At 37.7% G+C, this 20,758-nt stretch overlaps 1 protein-coding gene across 8 annotated transcripts in view; it reads right to left on the bottom strand.

Annotated features, from left to right (window-relative positions):
- Positions 1-20,758, bottom strand: part of PHACTR4 (phosphatase and actin regulator 4) — a 108,335-nt gene that overhangs the window by 27,268 nt on the left and 60,309 nt on the right. The window contains exon 1 of one of the 8 annotated variants that reach the window (XM_063106315.1): positions 14,563-14,600. The exons of the other annotated variants lie outside the window; for them this stretch is intronic. The gene's annotated coding sequence lies outside the window, so the exon portion shown is untranslated. Of the gene's footprint in view, positions 1-14,562; positions 14,601-20,758 lie in introns of those variants that run through there. 8 annotated transcript variants of the gene reach the window in all.

The raw sequence follows: 20,758 nt of genomic DNA, 5'->3' as shown, positions 1-20,758 counted from the left end.
GTTCTAAACATGTCAATTAGATCTAGTTGGTTAATAATATTATACAAATCATTAACACTCCTTTTGATTTGTTGTGTCTGTTCTATCAATTACTGAGAGAGGTATGTTAACATCTCTAACTATGGAAATGAATTTGTCTCTTTCTCATTCTGGTTCTATTAATTTTTGCTTTATATACTTTGAAGCTATGTTATTAGGTATATACAAATTTAGAGTTATATCTTCCTGTTAAATGGGCACTTTTATCATTATGAAATTTCTTCTATCATTCTAGAAAAACTTTTGCCTTGATTTCTTCTATCTACTTTGACTTTGTCTTTTAATTGTAATGTTTAGTCCATTTACATTTAATGCTTTTACTGGCATAGATGTGTTTAAGTCTACCATTTTGCTATTTTCTTTGTCTCATTTGTTCTGTGCATCCTCAACAGAAGTAAAGTTAGTTCTTTCACTGCGTCCTGAACAATGCAAGAATCTTACATCATTTTAACTCTATGAATATTTACCTTCTGTGATGCTGTTGTCATCTATTTCACTTCTACATACATATAACAAACTACAAAACATACTATTGTTTTAATTTACAATATTCTTGTATATTTCCTACATATTTTATTTTTCAGGTACTCTTTGTTTCTTCCTGCAAGTCTGCTTCTACCTAGAACAATTTCATTATCTCATTTTTGAAGGATATTTTCACTGGGTATGGTATTCTCAGTTGGAAGTGGTTTTTTGTTTTAACTTTAGCACTTTATTAAATGTCATTTCTTGATTTCTTTTTGTTTTTCCAAAGTTTGATCAAAGACACTATGAATTTAGGTCAAGCTTTTGGGGGGGGGGGCAGCTGGTGGGATCCGAACCCATGACCTTGGTGTTACAACACCGTGGTTCTAATCAAATGCCACCCACTTCACTGTCCCCATCCCCTTGCCAACCCTTTGGACTTCTTTTGTTTGTGTGTTTCAGTTTGGTTGCTTCCTATTTGCCTATAGCATAAGTGACAGAGCTGGGATTTAAATCCAAATCACTCTGACATCAAAGTCTGTGATCCTTTCCACTAAGCTGCCTTCAGAATGAAGATTAAGCTAAAATCTTATATGTCTTTCCAACATCTGGTTTCATTCACTAACAAAGGTTTTTAGAACAGAATTTACAACACTGGTACATTATCTGATTTAATTCTCACAACAACCTAGATGGTTGGTATTCATCACTATTTTAAAACATTTTTTTTCATTACTATATAACTTACTTTAACAGTTTGGTACTTATCTCAAATGCTGCTCAATATCATAATTTGTAAAGAGTACAAATTCTAAAGCTAGGTTTCTTTTTTTTTTTTATGAAACGTATGACTGAAGTAAAGTTAGGCCTCTTATTAAAGCCTCTTTATAAGCTAATTTGTCACCCAGTTATAATTACTTCAAATGTCAATAGATACTTTATCAATCTTTGTTCACTTCTCTTAAAACAAATTAATCTGTACTTAAATTGGATGTAGCAATGATTTAGATTATTACTATACACTATTTTTGCATCAGATTACTGATTTTTCTTTTTTATTCATTAGTCATGTCTTGTATTTTGAGTCTTTCTTCACTGACTGCTGTGTACCATATTTCTTCAGATCTTGCTTCAAGTTGAAGCAGATTCTTCATGCTGCTGATAAGATTATATGTGGCATACGTCTTACTCTTAGGCATTTCTGGTGGAGACTATTTTGGAAGTGCTCTAGAAACTCAACTTTTAGCCATTCAAGAGCAACACTTATAACTGATCAAAATAAAGTATTGACGAAGTCCCACCCACTCTTTGCTTAGGTGCCTGCTATAAGAAATACAGTGTAAATCTTTAATCCAGGGAAGTTTTTACAAATGAAAGATACCAGGAAATTTATAAAAGTGAAGGCAGATTAATCATTCCTAGTGAAAAGGGAAAAAGATAAATCATATCCCCTTTTCCTCAAAATCCATTATGACGACACCAGAGGGAAATCACAAACTTGATTCCATCAAATGTCCTACATATGAAGGATGCAATCTTCAAAAAATTAAATGATAATGGGGAGGCAGTCAGGCCTTCCCTACTTGAGTCCAAAGGTGGCAGACTGAAAGCAGAAGAAAGATGGTGAAGCTCATTAAAAGATTTACTCAGCAGTCTATGGAACTTTGAGGAGTCTATGGAACAAGAATTAATCTCCCGTTATTAAATCCCATTTTGGCATATATTATTTTATTATCTAACTAGGTATTTTTATAACTAGAATAGTGGCCAGAACCATTCACATACTTTTAAAACTTTTAATTCCAACTTTGTATAAATTATATAAGACCATTTTCTCTAATAAAAGCCTAAGTTTTCATGGTATTTACAAAAGTCTAGAAAACTCAGTTTTAAGGGCCGGCCCGTGGCACACTTGGGAGAGTGCGGTATTGATAACACCAAGGCCACAGGTTTGGATCCCTATATAGGGATGGCTGGTTAGCTCACTTGGGAGAGCGTGGTGCTGACAACACCAAGTAAAGGGTTAACATTCCCTTACGGGTTATCTTTAAAAAAAAAAAGAAAGAAAGAAAACTCATTTTTAGAAAATGGAAGCTGCCTAAAGATGTTATTTCTGATAGTGTTATTTAGGATGGTAAATAACTGGGAATGACTTAAATGTACAACAATAGATATATAAATAAATAAACTAAAATTTACATAAAATAATATACAACCATTAAAACTAATTTTCTAGACAAATAATACTAGATTAAAAATATAATATAAATTTACATATAAATTATATGTCACATTATTTAAACTATGATAAAATATATTAAACAAGAAGAACAGAAGTAACTAAACCAAAATGTTAATAGAAGTATCTTTTGGTGGAAGGATTATGGGAGATTTGTATTTCTTCTTTCTAGCATTGTACATTTTTTACGTTTTTTTCTTTCCTTTTTTTTTTTTTTTAACAATGAACATGTATAGCTTTTCTAATTGGGAAAAAAAGTCAAATTAACTTTACTTTTTACAACAGAAAGTGGGAGCTTTCAAACCATAACAGTTAATAAATGAAATCCAGAATGTATATAATGTACATAAATGCACAAAAGAAAATTCTTCCTAAACATTAGTTCCCTATAAAAAAGAGTTATTTCCCACATGAAAATCATAGTCTGATATATTAGGCAAATTAAACCAGTCAAGGATATCAATTACTTTAGTATTTGGAATACTTACACATGTAAAGTGAGTAGATTTTGATTACCCAAAACATACTTTCTATATTCAAAATACAGTCGGCCAGGCTGGCCAGTTAGCTAAGTTAGTTAGCAAGGTCAAGGGTTTGGATCCCCATACTGGCCAGCCACCAAAAAAACCAAAAACAAAATTCAGTTGAAATACAGTTGGCCCTCCCTATCTGCAGGCTCTGCGTCCACAGATTCAACCAAGGATCAAAAATATTCGGGGGAAAAAAATTAGAAAAAAACCCAATATGGCCAGTTAGCTCAGTTGGTTAGAGTGCAGTGCTGATATCACTAAGGTATGGGTTTCAATCCCTGTACTGGCCAACAAGAAAAACAAACATAACAATAAAAATAATACAAATAAAAAAATACAGTATAACAACTATCTGACATAGCATTTCATTGTATTTAGGTATTATAAGTAATCTAGAGATGACTTAAAGCATAAGGAGTATGTGCCTAGGTTATATGCAAATACTATGCTATTTTATGTCAGGGACTTGAGCATCCACAAATTTTTTTATTTGCAGAGAGTCCTGGAACCACTCTTCCACAGATACAAAGGAACAACTGTAATCTGGATTTTAAGTGTTCCTTAAAGCATATTCTCCTAGTATGCCATGTGCACATTCTTGTGCTAAAGGAGTTAGAGACTAAATTTAAAGATTAACAAATTTAAGATGTAAACATAACAGGTAGAAATGTTTTAGCTATAAAATGGTTTTAAAGAATGCATAAATCCTTGATAGCAATGGCTGACTAGATCTAATGAAGTCATTAATCTCTGTAGCATTCTGAGATCCATTAAACTGGTACAACAGTTGTTGGGAAAATAGAATAATTTAATCAGGCCCCCTCACCTTAGGTCTGGTTGGGGGTGGTGCAGCACATTCTTTATAAATGAGTTGTGTGTAGGTGGAGTTAGTGTGCATGGGCAGCGCTGCCACTTGCCTGGCGTTTACTGCCCTGGGAGTCCGCTCTGCGCAGCCATGCTCTCAGACCTATGGCTCCAAGGACCTTTTTGCTGGTTACCTAGCTCATAGACCTGTGTGTGAAGAGTTTGTGACCCAGTCTGGACAATGGGCTTGAGGGGTCTGTGAGCTGAGACCCAGCCCTAGCTCGACAATTGGTGTAGTCATCGCAGGATTATGGGCAGGTAAAAGAGCTCAACAACTGGCATAGTCGTAGTAGGATTCTGAGCAGGTACAGGGGCCAAAAGCCCTTAGAAGAAGGAGGAAATGTGGCTACTTCTGAACATGTTGTGCCTTATGGCCACCTTCCTGTTGACTGGTATCTGGTTGCTGCTCACTGTATTGCAAGGCAGCATAGACCAAGCACTATGGCAGAAAACCCCTTGGGAGGAGGAGGAAATGTGGTTATCCTTGAGCATGTGGTGCCTGGTGGCCACTTTTCTGCTGACCAGAAGCCTGGCTGCTGCTCACTATGCTGCAAACTGATCAAGATTTGCGGCAGAAAGCAGAGTTGTTGGAAGCAAGGATGATTATCCTGGAGGGTGATGGGCAATGACTGGCCACTCCTGCCTCTCACACCAGGGAAGACGACCAACCCAGTGGTGTGTTGGGGGAAACCGTGCATCTCCAGGCATGACCTGTTGTGCATCAGAAAATGAAATGCAAGCAGCCTATGGGACTGGGCGGACAACCAGTGGGCAATCCACAGGTGACCCAATTCACCGCCTATGTCCTTTCTACCCAGGATGAACTGGTTGGCTTGGGAGACAGTAAAGCAGCAGAAACAGGGAGAGCCCCTGCTGCTGCAGCTATGGGATGGACCTAGGGGTGCTCTGGAGATGATGTAGCAAACGCATGTCGCATTTGTCCGAAGGCAGATGGCTTGCTGGGTGCCACTTAAACTCGAGAAGGCTCAGAGTGTGCCACTTAAACCCAATGGCTGGCCAGGTGCCGTATAAACCTGAGAAAGCAGATGGCTCGACGGGTGCCATATAAACCTGAGAAAAGAGTGACTGAGTGAATGCAGCTGTTTGAACTGTGGGTGAATGCTGCAGAACCTCCCGTGACTTTGAGTGAATAGCTGGTGTAAACCGAGCTGATTCAAGTAATTCAGGAGTGGGGGATGGGGCAGCTAGATGCTAATAGCCAAGACAATGAAAAGACCCCAAGGGCATTTCAGAAGTTTGGGAGAGTGCCCTTTCCATCACAGACCCTGAGGCCTAGGAGAACTGAGTTTCTCCAGAGGACAGACCTGGGGCACTGCTGCCCTCGGCAAACCTCTCCCTGCATCCAAGCTGCTCTGGCTGGAGCAATCCTGCCTCAGCACCTCCGAAGAGCAAAAGCTGAAAACCTTGGTGGCATTCACGTTGTGTTGTTTGTAGGCCAGCAGTATGTGAGAACAGTGGAGGCGTGGCAGCCTCTACCTAGATTTTGGAAGATGTATGAAAAAGCCGAGGGACTCAGGCGGAGACCTGCTGCAGGGGTGGAGCCACTGCGGAGGTCATCTTCGGAGCAATGTGGAGCAGAAAAGTGGGGTCAGAGCCCCCACAGAGAACCCCCACTGAGGAAATGTCTAGTGGAGCCAGGATGGTGGGACTGTCACAGGAGCTCAGAACCGTGGGGCTGCTGGCAGTGTGCAGTGCCAGCCTGGAAAAGCTGCAGGCACCTGGGCAGCTCAATAGTCTGCGTCTGACAGAGCTGTGGGAGTGAGGCTGCCTCATGCTTTGGGGACCCAGATGCCCAATTGTGCCCAGCATGCAGGACTTGGAGTTAAAGAAAATTATTTTGGAGCTTTAAGACATAATGTCTGCCCTGCTGGGTTTCGGACTTGTTTGGGGCCTGTTTCTCCTTTCTTCTGGCCTATTCCTCCCTTTTGGAATGGGAATGTATACCCAATGTCTGTCCCACCATTGTATCTTGGCAGTAGATAAATTTGGTTTTGATTTTTACAGGTTCACGGCTGAAAGGAGTTTTGTCTTTAGTGTCAGATGAGACTTTGGACTTTTGAGTTGGTGCTGCAACAAGCTAAAGACTTTGGGGACTGGGATGGAATGTGTAATATGTGAATGTAAGGGTCGTCTATCCTCGCTAAGGGAACATCGCAGAAGATTCTGAATGCATAGATTGTACGGCGAGGGACCCTGAAGGGGTGGATTGTTGGGAAAATAGAATAGTTTAAACCAGGCCCCCTCTCCTTGGGTCCTGTTGGGGGTGGTGCGGTACATTTTTTGTAAATAAGTTGTGTGGGTTGAGTTAGTGTGCATGGGCGGCGCTGCGAATGGGCTGGCATTGACTGCCTCAGGGTGGCTGCCGTGTACAGCCATACTCTCCAACCTATGGTTCCAAGGACCTTTTGGCTGGTTACCTAGTTCCTAGACCTGCGTGTGAAGGGTTTGTGACCCAGTCTGGACATTGGGCTTGAGGGGTCTGTGAGCTGAGACCCAGCCCCAGCTCGACAATAGTTCAAGCTTCTTGCTATAAATTTTTGTTTGACAAGATTCAATTTCATCGCTTAGAAAACTGCAATAGAAAGAGAGGGCTGGCCAGTTAGCTTAGTTGGTTAGAGCGTGGTGCTGATAACACCAAGGTCAAGGATTTGGATCCCCATACCTGCCAGCGGACAAAAAAGAAAAAATAGAAAGAGAAACTGACAGATGAGTACTCTATACAACAAAAAGTATACTCAGATATCTAGAAACCATGACTTTTTTGTTTTGTTTTGTTTTGTTTTTTGTTTTGGCAGCTGGCTGGTATGAGGATATGAACCATGACACTGGTGTTACAAAATACTGCGCTCTTCATCACTCTTTGAAAAAAAATACCTCAAGTTTGTTCTACATTCATAAAGAAAGGGATGAGAAAGGTGAGTTTGAAACTGTTCATAAGCAAATCTGTACATTGATGCCTCTGTCCTCAACATCTCTGATTTTATGACCAGCTACATATTGTCATAAGTACCAGCTACTTATTTTATGACCATTTCCAATTTGACAGAAGAAATACAGGCTTGGAGTCATATTTGGATATCCCATTGTTTCTGTTTAAACTAGTTGTGGAATTTAAAATGGCCTGATGGCCTCATTCTGTTTTCTACGAGTGCCAAAAAAAGGTGATTTCTTTTTTGTTTGCCAGAAAACAGGGTGTAGGATGCTGGCTATAGTTTTATGACTGTGTGTTCCAAAGAAAACACCTTTTTCTTTGAGTCATGCAGCTACAGGCCAAGGCCACTAGAAAGCATGTCACAGAGTTGGGAGTCTTGGTGTTTTCTGCAGGAGGCGGAGGCTGGAGAGGAAGATAACTAACCAAATTACAGTTTGGAGTTTCCTGTTTGGGTAGTACCCTGAAACCAGGCCCTGGTATTTAAACTACTTACTCCCTCATTCAAGTTGTAGCACCTCATCTTTCATAGATTTGTTTCTTATATCATGTATTATACAGAGTTCTAGTAGTTTCTTCAACCACCATATTTTTCCTGGTCAACATTTAATTCAATTTTTAAAATTCAAGTATAGTTGTTACATATGAATTTCAGGGGTACTGTGGATTGAACGTCCCCCCCAAACTCATTGAAGTTTAAATTGTATCCCCCAAAACTCCAGGTATTAGAAACTTGGCCCCACTGTAACTGTTGAGATTGGGAAATTCTATTATGGTTATTGAAAGGTGGGGCCTTGAAGAAGTGATTACATTGTAGGACCATGCCATAGTGAATGAATTAGTAATGGTGGTCAGGGGTGTGGTTCTCAGGGCTTTAAAAGGAGAGCACATGAGAGTCTCTCTCTGCTCCACCATTTTTTTGTGTGTGTGTGCAGCTGGCCAGTATAGGGATCCATACCTGTGACCTTGGGGTTAGAAGGCTGTGCTCTAACCAACTGAGCTAACTGGCCAGCCCTCTGCTCTGCCATGTGATACTCCTGCACTGCTGTAAAGCCACCACAAAAGAAGACCCCCACCTGATGTGTCCCTGGAACTTTGGATTTCCCAAGCTCTGAAACTGTAAGTAATAAATTTTGTTTTCTTATAAATTACCCAGTTCCAGATATTTTGTTATAAGCAACAGAAATGGACTAATACAAAGGGTGATTTTTTTCTTTTCTTTTCTTTTCTTTTTTTTTTTTTTTTTGTGGCTGGTAGGTACAGGGATCCAAATCCATGATCTTGGTGTTATAAGGCTTCATTCTAACGAACTGATCTAACTGGCCAGCCTCAGGGCTGATTTTTAAATAAACAAATAATAATATTTTTTAAAAACACAGCAATTTTCATCTTCAAGTAAAGTATTCATTACTTGCTGTAGATATATATTATACCTACATAACTTGATGGAGATAGGATAAAATAGGATTAAACAATATGCCCTAGGTCAAAGATCATTCACTTTATCTATTTATTTTTTCCTTCTGTGTGTTCATTTTAGAATCGGATTTATAACCACTTCTTAATCATCCATGTTGAATGGCTAGGTAATGCACACAACTGGAGTCCACAGAAAACTTAGTTTTCAACATAGCCTTCATTACCCCCTCCCCCTCTTCACTAGACTTGGTAATAAGTCACAAAATTATTGGGTCTGTGTGAATTCTACCTCTATGTTTTACACTGTATCGGGTTTTAAAAAATGTTTAGATTTAAAGTGTAAAAAGTTCTCTTATTTTACCCATAAAATTTTTATATAATCAGTTATTTGTCCAAAATTTAAAAGTCTATAGTTTTATTTCAGTATCAAGAAGTGCCAAACATCTTTATAATCTAATGTTTTTGTTTACTTAATATATTTTGTGCCCAACTAGCTGGAAACAGATCTTGCTATAAACAGCATTTTCATAGCATCAGAACTTTGTAAATGGAGAACATTAACTTATGGTACTTACACTACTGTATTTACTCATTCTTGCCTTCTGAAAGAAGATTATTATCGGATTTAAAGAACTGTTTCAGAAAACTGCAGCAAAATTACAAAAAGCAAAACCTGCCACATTATAATGAACAAAGCAGGCTTTGTCTAGAGAAGGCCCATAACTTTCCGTGAAAATATTGCATAGCTCTGACCCGTGGGAATTAGAAAGAATTAGGTAAAACACTCAAGAGAAGGTAAGTGAGGGAGAAGGTCAGTCAGGGAGAAGGTCTCTCTCTACACTTGTGGGAACAGTTAGGTCTGAGATTCAACTCTGGAAAAGTACAGTTTTCTGACCATGACTGCATCAAGAAGTGATGCTGCTTTACCCTTGACAACTGGAATGTGCACACTTTTTTGATAAAAATTCCAGGTTGAGTTTTTATAGTGAGGGGCCAGATATAAGCTATTCTCTCATGGAAAAAAACACTTAAATTTTCCAAAGTTTTCCTGCAAGTAGAAAGAAGGAATAACATATGAGCATACTTCAAAAAGTTTGTGAAAACATTGGTTTGAAAGATAATACAAATCTTTTCATGACTTTTTTTTTTTTCTTTTGGCAGCTGGCCAGTAAGGGGATCTGAACCCTTGACCCTGGTGTTATAACACAGTGCTCTAACAAACTGAGATAACCAGCCAGCCTCTATGACTTTTTAAAGTACCCTCATATGTAGGTTGTGAAAACAGGCTATTTGGAAAATCTACTGGAACAGAGAGAGGGGTAAATAGTTTTGGGGTGGTATTCTGAATTAGATAACAACAGAGAATACTTTAAGGAGTCCACAACAGACTTCTACACTTGTCACCACCTCCTGAATCCTGGTTTATGTGGGGAAAGTGTGTCTATCCCCTCTTTCTCAGAACAAAGCACTTATTGTTAGACCCAGATAAGTATGGGAAATGTCTCTAATAAGTCTGATGACCAAATACTAGTGTTTTTCTCCAAAGTGCCATAAAGTACAGTCATGTATCACTTAACAATGGGGGTACATTCTGAGAAGTGTCATTAGGATTTTGTCTCTGTGCAAACATCATAGAGTGTACTTACATAAACCTAGATGGTATAGCCTACTATATTACCTAAAGTATGTGGTATACAGTCTATGGCTCCTAGGCTACAAACCTGTACTGCATGTTACTGTACTGAGTACTGTAGGCAACTGTAACACAATGGTAAGTATTTGTGTATCTAAGCATATGTAAACATAGAAAAGATACAGTAAAAATACAGTGTTATAATCGTATAGGACCACGAACGTACATGTGGCCCATCATTGATGGAAACGTTGTTATGTGGTGCATGACTGTACTTTATTTATTTATTATTTTTATTATTATTTTCTCTCTCTCTGGCAGCTGGCTGGTACAGGGATCAAACCCTGGACCTTGGTGGTGTCAGCACCATGCTGTATGCAACTCAGCTAACCAGTCAGCCCTTTACAGAAGTTTATTCTTAAATGCACAATAGGTTCCAAGATACACTTCATTCTAGCTATAGGTGGCAAAGATGTTATGGCATGAATCTAGATGTTAAACAGGAAAGGAATCAAGGGTCACCATTGCATCAGGCACAAGGAACAGTTTACTTTTTGCCAGAGTCTTAATTCTACCTGTGGCCAGGGGGCCACTGCATGCAGCCTTCACTTTATTATCTTCCTTGTCCATCTCCTTGGCCTACTTCTTGGGCTATCTCAGGGGCTTGTCACCTTCACAGCCGGACCTGGTACCTACCACCGACTGTACTTTATTTTATAACCCTAACCCATCAATTATTTATTCCCGTTTTATTGTTGCTGTGTACATACAATAAATTTTATTCATCTCCATAGGATTTTGCCTCTCCTCAGGATTCTGCCTCCTTAGGATTTTGCCTCTGAATGATAATATTTCTAAACCACCTCCTCCAAAACTACTCCCATTATCATAAGGTTGAGTACTCATAATTACAAATTTTAGAATAAAATGAATCAAATGATGATAGAAAAGGAATGTAGAAATGACAAAATACAGTATCTCTTAAAGCAATATTTTCCTGTGCAAAAGACAAGTGCGGAAAAAAGAAATTAATTAGTGAATGAAAAGTAAATGAGCAAGAAAGAAAAGAAAAGCTAGAGGGGAATGGAAAGGCAAAGAAAAGGAAAGTTCTAGACTAAATGGTTGAGTAGAGCTTATTAAAATTCTTTAGTCTTGGACTGGCCCGTGGCTCACTTGGGAGAGCGTGGTGCTGACAATACCAAGTCAAGGATTAAGATCCCCTTACCAGTCATCTTTAAAAAAAAAAAAAATTCTTTAGTCTTGTGCCTAATTTAGGCAGATGTGCCAATTAGCTAGTTGTTTTAATATGACAGATAGTAAAGGATTCTAATGAACACAGAAACAGCTTTTATGTTAATCAAGAATTACAAAGTATCATTTGAAAGTTTTATCTGGGTAAATCTGTAGGTGTCTCCTATGGACATTCCATTTAAGGATAATTTTTTTCTATGAACTGATGAAGACAATTGCTTATTTCTTGAATGGACACCATAGCATAAATTCCTATTCCGCATTCAAATACTCAATTAGTTCTTCGGTTGCTAGAAATATCCTATGGTAAAAATTCTGGTTGAGTACTGATATAACATCTCAGAAATGTACATGAATCTTCATTGCAAAGGTTATTTATTTGAAAGCAGACTTTTCTTGGTTAACAGCTCTGGGCTTCCATCGTAAATCAGGGGAGTCAACTTAAAAAAAAAAGGAATATGTCTTAATCTTAAACAAATTTACAAATATTTTGGATTTCTTTTTTTTTTTCATATTTTAAATTCTCAACTAGAAAGCAAACTTCTTGAGGGCGCACATGTAAATTATATCTATACAGCATTTTCTATGTCATTCACAATACCTTAAAAATAATAGGAAATCAATTCAATGTATTCATTAATGTGTTGCATCACCTGACTTCCCAAACCAAATACCATTAATTTAAAAACTCAAAACATTTTAGGCCTAGAACAGTAAACAAGTCAAGTTTTAATACTCTGTATATTTATCCTTCCAAAGAATCACTTAAGACTTTCCAAAGAGCTGCCCTCTGAAACACTCCTAAAATTTTGTTAAGAAACTATGTTTGGTAAAAGCCTTTAAAGAAATGGTATAGTCCTCAAACTTGTCAATGTTAAGCCTTCATAACCTGGTCCTGATCTGCTCAAATAGAATACGCACCAAATTACAAATAGAATAATGATGGAGTCAGTCCATTAAAATTACTTATAGTCACCTACCAATTACCTAGGTAATAGGAAATAAAACCCCAAAATTAAATTCTAATAAATATAAAAACCTTAGTTAGGTTCCTGAGTGATTTCTATTTCTTCATCAAAGATCTTTTATTAGGACTACTTGGAAGGCAAAAATGTTGATAAATTTGATTCTCACCTTTTTTTTTTTCCAGCTGCTTACTGGATCTGAACCCTTGACCTTGGTGTTACAACACTGCACTCTAACCAACTGAGCTAACTGGCCAGTCCAATTCTCACTTCTTTTTTCAGAAGCATAAAAAATACCATCAAACTTTATCTACTCATATGAAATTTTTTGTATAGTATATAGATGTTAGATGGACATTTTTCATAAATAGCACCACCCACAACTAAGTTGTACCTGCTTAACAATTCACTGCTTTTCCAAGCCCTATCATTTCCATCTCATAGATAAATGCTAGCATTATTTGAATTGTTATTATACTTGTTAACAAAGAACTAATCTTTGGAGTAGACACCACAGGAGAATTCAGTGGTCTAAAAGTGAGTTATTTACCAAATACAGGAGAGTGGTTAATTCTGGGAAGAAGCAAAATGTAGGCATAGAGAGAGGGGTGGGACAGGATATCTCTTATCTGTTTTCAATTTCATTTCTTAAGCTGGGTGGTGGTCCCAGAGGGTTCTTCATATTTTTCTGTATACTTTTTTCTATTTATAAAACCTTTCAATTTTTTTTAAAAAGTAAGTTACTGAATTAATTGATAAAGACCCAGCCCTGGTGATTAAAGTGTCAAGTCTTGACTTCAGTCCTAGAAGTCTGCTGCTGAATGATTCACTTTGTGGTCCACGTGCCAGAGTTTCAGTAATACAAGGGTACTTCAAAAAGTTCATGGATGGGCTAGCCAGTTGGTTAGAGCATAGCCTTGTTACACAAAGGTCACAGGTTTGGATCCTGGTACCAGCCAGCCACCAAACAAAACAAAACAAAGCTCATGGAAAGATTATTACCTTTTAATTCTATTTTTCCACAAACTTTCTGAAGTACCCTATACATGAAAAATACTTCTGTAGATATTTCACTTGGGAAGTTCTCAGGTAAAAACACTACCTTTAGTAACTAAATCACATTATATTATGAGAAACATTTGGGAGTGTTACCTGTGTGTTCCCACACTTTTATACTTTTCATTAAAGTCACCAACATTTTTTAGTTCTGAAAAAAAAAAGCAGCCTAGGACCAAACATGTTTTCTGCTGCTTCATAAATCAAAGCGAAGGTATAACTCTTTTTTCTTGATAGTGTAATGTCCAGAAATGACTCACAGGCTTTCCCCCGCCCTTACTTATAATTAGCAATCCTTTAATGAACATCCACTTAAAACTATTTTTTCCAACTTATGATCATCTTATACAAAATCCTATAAGCTTAGGAAAATGAGTTTGTAGTGACAGTGGACTACCACTATTTCACTTAAAAGCTCTGAAACTCTGAGCTATCTTCACAATTATCAGCTTGGTCTCCGGCTATCCCTGAGACAAATGTAAAGCACTGACTTCAGAAAAGTTTATATCGGGCCAAGCCCGTGGCGCACTCGGGAGAGTGCGGCGCTGGGAGCGCAGCAACGTTCCCGCCGCGGGTTCGGATCCTATATAGGACTGGCCGGTCACGAAAAAGACAAAAAAAAGAAAAGAAAAGAAAAGAAAAATTTATATCAAAGTGTTGTCTTAAGAGAAATGCAAACACCAGCACAATGGAAAAAGTCTGAGGCTTATCTGGAAAATGTATAATCAAGTGAAAAAAATTAAGTCAATTCTTAAAAACAATCCTGTTTATAGAAGTCAACAGTTTTAGTTCTATATCATATATACATCAATTGCCCGAGTCCTGCAAAATACTAGTAAACTATCTCTGAAATCTAAATAAGATTTCCTGTAGCACTTAATTTCTTCAAGGGCAAGAAATTAACAGATAATTTCATAACAACAGAATATAAAAATCCCCAAAGAGATCAAGTAAAACAAAACTGTGAGTGGTAAATTAATTTAACCGAATGAAAATAATTTATATGTTTTCATTCATTCTTCACAAACTTATAAACATTCCAAAGTTATGAACATCAAAATTCTCACATTCCAATTCCTATACTGAACTTCACCTGTATATCTGCCTTGCCTCTGTCTAGATTTTCTGTTTCTCTGCCTTCTATTACTCACCAATTGCATCTGGATTTACCGGTCTGGAGACATCAGCTTGCCCCATGATTATACTGCCTGATGTATCGTATGACAACAAACCGTCCCAGACAAAAGGAAACTTTTCTTAAAAGATAAATCCACATAAGGAGGGGACATGCAATCCTCCCTCAGTGTCACTGCCAAACATCAGGAAATGGCACGAGGTCAGTTAATCTTCTGGAGTTCCTGTTTTCCTGTATCCCGGCCTGGGCACTTGTGGCTCTTACAAATATGTCTTCACGCTGGTTCTCTTCACACAGGAATGCCTGTCATTCCAGAGCGCACACTATGTAGAGCTGAAGTGCAGGAAGGGGAGGAGTCTGCCAATCACATTCTAGCTGCTGAGTGGCACAGCCCCAAAGTCCACACCCCCTTTCCTGACTTTAAGCTTGGTTGGAACTCTTGAGGCTCAGAGCCACAGAAGAAAGGGAGCCTGCTAATGAGTATACCAAAGAATAATTTGAATATTTAATCACACGAAAAACATCAGGGTGGTTATGAGTAGCAGCTAATGGCGGCAGCAGTCCATTTGCAGGCATGTTTTAGACAAACTTACCTCAAAAGTATCAGATTGTTCTGGCATTTCACTGTGTTATAGACTTCAAAATTCATGGTAAAATCCTAACCCACAAGGTGATGGTAATAGGAGGTGGGATATTTGGGAGATATTTAGATCATGAGGGTGGAGCCCTCATGAACGGGGTTAGTGCCATATAAAAAAGGCTCCAGAAAACTCTCTATTCATTTCACCATGTGAGACTACATCGTGAAGACAGCTGTCTGGAAACCAGAAAGAGGGCCCTCAGAGACACCCAATTTCCTGTCACCTTGATCTTGGACTTCCCAGCATCCAGAACTGTGAGAAATAAATATTTGTTGTTTAAGCCCCCCAGTCTGTGGTATGCTGTGACAGCAATCTGAACAGACTGAGACACACTGCTTGCATAAAATTGTATTTCCTACCTGTGGGTGGCATACCTAAAGCAGGATGAGATGTACCTACTGGGAATTAATAACATTAGGATCAATATTTTAGGAGTAAATATACTTTCTCTGAGAAAAGAAATATTTCTGCAAATTTGTTTACTAAAATAGTAAATCTGAAATAAATATCTGGAAGGTATTATTTAATACTTCTTTTCCTTCTAAAGTTCAGTACACCATGAGATCTTGGGAAATACAAATTTACAGGGAGTAGCTCTACATACTGGGCGTAACATGTGAAAATATCAGCTAATCACATGCAGCAACCAGAAGTCCAGCTTACATACTGATTTTTCTTTTTTATCGATATATAACTAACATACAGCCACACATAAATATTAAGGATACAGCTTGGCAAGTTTTTATTTACATACATACTTGTGTATGCTATCACTAAGTTTTCTAAATCTAAAAATGCTACACATAATACAACATTAACTACACACTGGATTATTTCAGTAACACCTGAAGGTAAAAGAGGAAGCTAACAAATTTGAGCACTATACTAAGGAGTTTTAGGTTGGTTATTTCATTTAATCATCACCACAACTAAAGATACATTGTGAGGTATGTATTATTTACCCTATTTTCAAATAAGAAAATTAGGGCTAGTGAGATCAAATCCCATATTTTACATTACCAACTTTGTAAGTACCAAAGTCCTGGTATTCCTTCAACAGACAAAGCTACCAAAAAATGGAGCTTTTAGTTTAAATCTTTGTTCTCCAAACTGATTTCCCAGAAAGACTTCTAGTATTTGGACTCCCTTAGCCTTTCCTTAGTATATTCTCTTTTCTCACCATTATCTTATCCCCATTATCTGCTTTTGACAGAGGGAAAAAATAGCAAAGGAAACAAGAAAATGGCAATGCTAAGGCATCAGTAAGGGGGAAAAGTATAGAAACACTTGGGCAACATTCAATTGTTAATACTGGTAGTAGTCAGAAAAACATCATGATGTTGACCATTTAAATAAGAGGAAAAAGCAAAAGGAAAAATGCACTGAATGAATAATTCAATTTAGGAATGTACAACACCTTGGAACCCAGATACTTATATTTATTAGCCTAAAAACAGACCATGAGCAATAGCAGTTTCCACTACTATAAAATGGGGATGCAAAAGGTAGTAAATGCATTGCTTGGAATCCAGGAGGTGTTCAACATATTGTATGTTGAACCAACATCATTATCACCATCACCAGCATAGAGCTAATACAGCATACTGCTCAAGAGCATGAACTCTGGAGTTAGACTGAAATTTTAATTCCAGCTCTATCACTTACTGTTAACACTAGACAAGTTGTTTCATTTCTCTGAGCCTCAGTTTTCTAGTTTATAAAATGAGCATAACAATACTTATCAGAATAGTACAGTTGTAAGGAATAAATGACATGAACATAAGCCTGGTCTCTCATTAGAAGAAGTGGGCCACGGAGGAAGTCTGAACACAACCAGAGCTGGTGTACAGAAACATCAAGCAGATGAAAGGGCCCAGACATTAAAGTATTACCTTGAATATTTGGGTAAATTCAAACCAGGCAGATTAAACACACACACACAGCCCAGAAGTAGTACCTTAGAATCTAGTTTATGTAGATAGGACCATACAAGAGTAGAACAGGGGCTGACTGGTTAGCTCAGTTGGTCAGAGCACAGTGTTACAACACCAGGGTCACAGGTTTGAATCCCAGCACAGGCCAGCCACCAAAAAAAGATAAAAAAGAAAAGAAAGAAAAAAGAGAACAGACAGATTTGTAAATCCTGGTACAGCTGCTAAAACTACTTGCAAAATTTAGGGCCGACCCCGTGGTGTACTCGGGAGAGTGCGGTGCTGGGAGCACAGCAGCGCTCCCGTCGCAGGTTCAGATCCTATATAAGGATGGCCGGTGCGCTCTGAGCGCGGTGCGGCCAGTCACAAAAAAGACAAAAAATAAAAAAATAAAAAAAATAAAACTACTTGCCAAATTTAAATACCAATCATGGCTTGGCTCACTGCTAATTCTAGGGTATCGTGAAGGTAGCAATAAAACTTAAAAGAATGAAAGGATTCTTAGTGATCATTTGGCTCAATCTACTTGTTACAGAAGGAGGAAACTAAGGTTCAAAGACGTTAAATGCCTTGCTCAGAGTTACAACTAAAACTCCAGTCTCCTAATTCTGTTTTGGTTTTTAGTGGCTGACCAGTGTGGGGATCTGATCTTGTGACCTTGGTGTTATAAGGCTGTACTCTAACCAACTGAGCTAACCGGTCAGCTCTATGTTTCCTGATTCTGACTCCAGGACTCATTTCAGCTATTGTATAAATAGTCAAAAAAATATTTAAGCTCCTAAAGAAATATTCATTTTCCAAAGAAGTCCATACTCCACAACAATAAAACTTTCAAATGCTCATTCTGTTGCCCATGTGTCAAACCAACACATGTTTCCTGACCATCACATTTCATTTTCCTTCTAACAATCAATATTTACTTCGTGCTTACTGGTAAGCAGACAAGCAGATAGGAAAATACTGGCCAATTGATAGCTTTAAAATTTAACAATCAGAAACTTGAGTTCATTCTAGTTTTTCAAGCATTATGTTTTCTATGCATTATGTTTAAGAAATGCAAAGGGAAGTCTCGCCTTAACTTCATTAGAAATAGACAACTATCTTTAGTTATTTATCAGCTAATAAAAAATATTCTTTTTTTTAGAGTACTCTTCCTCCCAGCATAGTGCTCTAAGGAATGGGGGTGCGGGTGGGGGAGTAAAAGGATTAAAATTTGTGAATCTCTTCCTGTTTTATTTAGGGAAAGAGCAAGAAAGGCCTTATAAAAATAAAATTTAATGGGCTAAGAAATCTAAGCTACATTTATATAGCACTTGAAGTCCTCTAACCAGAGCTTTGTTTTATTGAAGAACTATTTCTAAACACTGCATGTAGCCTTTAAAGAGCTGAGCATACCAATGATACTCTTGCTAAAAGCCTAAATTTGGAGAGTTCCACAGGTGGTGCTCAACAGCAAAACTGACGGAGACTATTGGCCAATAGCACAAGTTGTTCTAAAGTAGTCCACATAAACGTGGACTAAATTTCTCACCAATAAGCCATAGATTATTCCTTCCCTCCATTAATCTAGTCCTGTTGCTAAAATTGTTTATAAGGAGTAAGACATTGTGGAATATCTTTGCTAGGTTCCACCCAGAAGATGGGGAAGACTTTACCCTTCTTATCCTGAACAAAGTACAATGTAAATTTTCTTATTATATGTTAGTTATTGAGCTACCTTGCAAAGGACAGATCACAGTAGGCTTTTACTGTTCATGTCTGGGCCAGAGTTCTTTTCGGAACTTGGTGCTTGATGCTTTTAACTCACCATTAAAATTGTATTTTAGTGAATTAATAACTCATGGTGAGAATCTGTACTTTCATTTGAAACCATGATCTCTAAGTGGATGTAATTCCTTCTTCTTTTATTAGCTGAGACTTTAGTTAGTTATCAAAAATCAAAATTTTATACTTTTGGATTAAGAAAATAAGATTTTAAATTCAAGAGTCCTTTGCCTTGGGGGTAGGAGATAGGGAATGGGGTTCAGAACATAACCCCATTATGTTTATATGCTATGTCACTAATTTCTTCTATGTGCAAACATTTTCACTGATTATTTTCTTTGCTTAGAGATAATTTGTTCTTCAGGTTTAACACTCAAAGAAAAGAAACAAAAAACAATTGAGATAATTATAAATTTTCTTGATCGCACAATTTTTTAGACTATATTTTCTCTGCCGGTAAAAACATTCCCCTACAGATTCAAAACTATTAGTGACATTTACAATTCCCAAACTTTTTGTTGACAAATGCTATCACACACGAGAGCAAGATCAAGCACAAGAATATAATGCTTTAATTTAAATGTACTTTTATGCTGTGTACCGATAAAAATTGGATTACTTAGGAGAATAAGACTTTAGCTATTTTAATTACGTCTCTCTCAGTTTAATTCAGCAGGCTTCCTCCTTATGGCCTGCGGTGTCTTAGAGAGGTAAGCTCTAGTAAGAGGTTAGGAAGAAAGTCACTTTCCTCTAGGAAAGGATGAACAACAGAAATTACTAGCAGATAATACTAATACATATTCAAGTAGAAGACTAATTTTCAACTTCTGGATATATAATTGGGGGAGAGAGTAGCTTCCTTTTTTTTACCCCACTATCTACTCTAATATAGTCTGGCTAGCTCTGGATAGTTATAACATCCTACAATTAATAACCTGTGCCTCAAACTCCTATGGAAATTAGAAAGCCTTGCTAGTCATTTGTAAACTCTTCATCTTCTCACCTATTTGTATAAATTGCTCCCTTGACCTGAATTTCTTTCCCAGGTACCTACTCCTCATCCTTTAAGAACTGGCTCAAATGTTACTTCCTCTTTTATGAGCTGTTCCTTAGTCACCCAAGTAGAATTCTAATAAAGATTTACTGAACCCTGATTATGTGTCCAGCATTGTGTTGGTGCTAAAAACAACAGCTTTTGTTCTCAATGTGCTTGTAGCTCAAGTAAATAGGATCCACAATATGATATAGTGAGTACTTAGGTATTATAAAAACACATATTGGTAGGGGTAAGGGTAAGCTTTGTCCTGAGGGAATCAGAGAAATTATCTTGAATGAAGTGACATCTAAACTCTGAAAGTCAGCCATAGAAGGGAAGATGGAAGTGAGAAAAAAGTACAAGCATCAAGAGATAATACTGGAGAAATTAAGAGCTAATCATGGCTATGGTCTTGCTGGACACAACACTCTGAACTGTAATAATCTTCAGACTTCTCTATTAGGCTAGAAACTCCTCATGGGCAGGGACCATGAAATGATTATCCTTAAACCCTCACTGCTTGGCACAACTTGTGCATAGTGTACATGCAACAAGTACGCATTAACCTAGAGTACAAGGGAAGAAACAGCATTCTTTAATTTTAAGCTTTGCTCCCAGAATCTAGCAACGAAAGGCAATTAGGGTGAAAAGTGCCACTGAGGGAGGCTAGAGGAAATGTGGAGACCATAGACTATTCTATAATTCCAAACAAGCCTGAGAGTTGTTGTGAAACTCTCACTTCTGTGGGAAAAAATGGCATATTCATGATGGTTTTTGAGAACTTACTGGGGCAGGCTGGTTAGTTCACTTGGGAAAGTGAGATGCTGGTAACAGCAAGGT

The sequence above is a fragment of the Cynocephalus volans genome, chromosome 8 (assembly GCF_027409185.1).
Source record: "Cynocephalus volans isolate mCynVol1 chromosome 8, mCynVol1.pri, whole genome shotgun sequence".
Lineage (NCBI taxonomy): Eukaryota > Metazoa > Chordata > Mammalia > Dermoptera > Cynocephalidae > Cynocephalus > Cynocephalus volans.
Note: the sequence above shows the minus strand (reverse complement) of the source record. Positions and strands in the feature narration are given on the sequence as shown.